The following is a 918-nucleotide window of genomic DNA, read 5'->3' on the forward strand; positions in this document are numbered from 1 at the left end:
TGTCCTACGGCACCTATATGTAGTACTTCTATCTCCCGCTTGGCCCTCTTCACCCTGTTATTACCCAATCCAAGACAGTCTTTCACCCCTTTCCCTATATGTATTTCACCCACTTATGCACGATGTCCAGCAAAGGAATCAGTTTTCTTAGTTACCAGTCAAAGCCGCCCCTTAATCTGAAACCAGACTCAAATCCACCCCACAACCCGAAACCAGAGTCAGATCCGCCCTGTAATCTGCATACACCTGGCCATCGACTCAACTGAATGGGGTGAGGGAGCTTTGCCAGACTAGACCAGACGCGCAGTTCTAAAGCAGTACCGGCCTGATGGTCTAGGGGTATGATTCTCGCTTAGGGTGCGAGAGGTCCCGGGTTCAAATCCCGGTCAGGCCCATGGGATTATTTTTAGTATACCTCTGGTTGTATTCTAGGTGGCTTTGGAGATTCCGTAACACCTCTCACTTAGCGATTTGTTCTGCACATCACACTACACTGGTCTGTTTGTTATTCATGAAAAGACGTCGATATTTATAACGGCATAAACAGCATCCGGAAGAATGTCATGTCAAGGTGTATTATACAAGAAAATAAATCGCTAAGGATAAGGTGCTACACATTTCCTTCGCCCTTTAGTATACGGTAATCAGGCCCAGCGATGATATGGTATTGTCTGTTGCAGATTAGAGACTTGTGGACGTTAATACTGATTTAATTTTTCGTCGAAGTTATGGAACGTTTATGCAATGTTCTAAAAATTGTGTTGGGTTCCGAACACTGCATTACTGGGTCTCTAAAGTTATCGTTCACCGTCCGTTATTTATCGTAATGAAGTGAATCAATATTTGTGTCTGCAGCAGCACAAAGCTCTCTCTCTCTCTCTCTCTCTCTCTCACACACACACACACACACACACACAC

At 44.8% G+C, this 918-nt stretch overlaps 1 non-coding gene across 1 annotated transcript; it reads left to right on the forward strand.

Annotated features, from left to right (window-relative positions):
• Nucleotides 1-322: 322 nt before the first annotated feature.
• Nucleotides 323-394, forward strand: TRNAP-AGG (transfer RNA proline (anticodon AGG)). Its single transcript has one exon. It is a non-coding gene; the product is annotated as a tRNA-Pro (tRNA).
• The last annotated feature ends 524 nt before the right edge of the window (nt 395-918 follow it).

Source organism: Coenobita brevimanus, chromosome 94 (genome assembly GCF_032717465.1).
Source record: "Coenobita brevimanus isolate Jiangsu-jjx chromosome 94, ASM3271746v2, whole genome shotgun sequence".
Taxonomy (NCBI): Eukaryota; Metazoa; Arthropoda; class Malacostraca; order Decapoda; family Coenobitidae; genus Coenobita; species Coenobita brevimanus.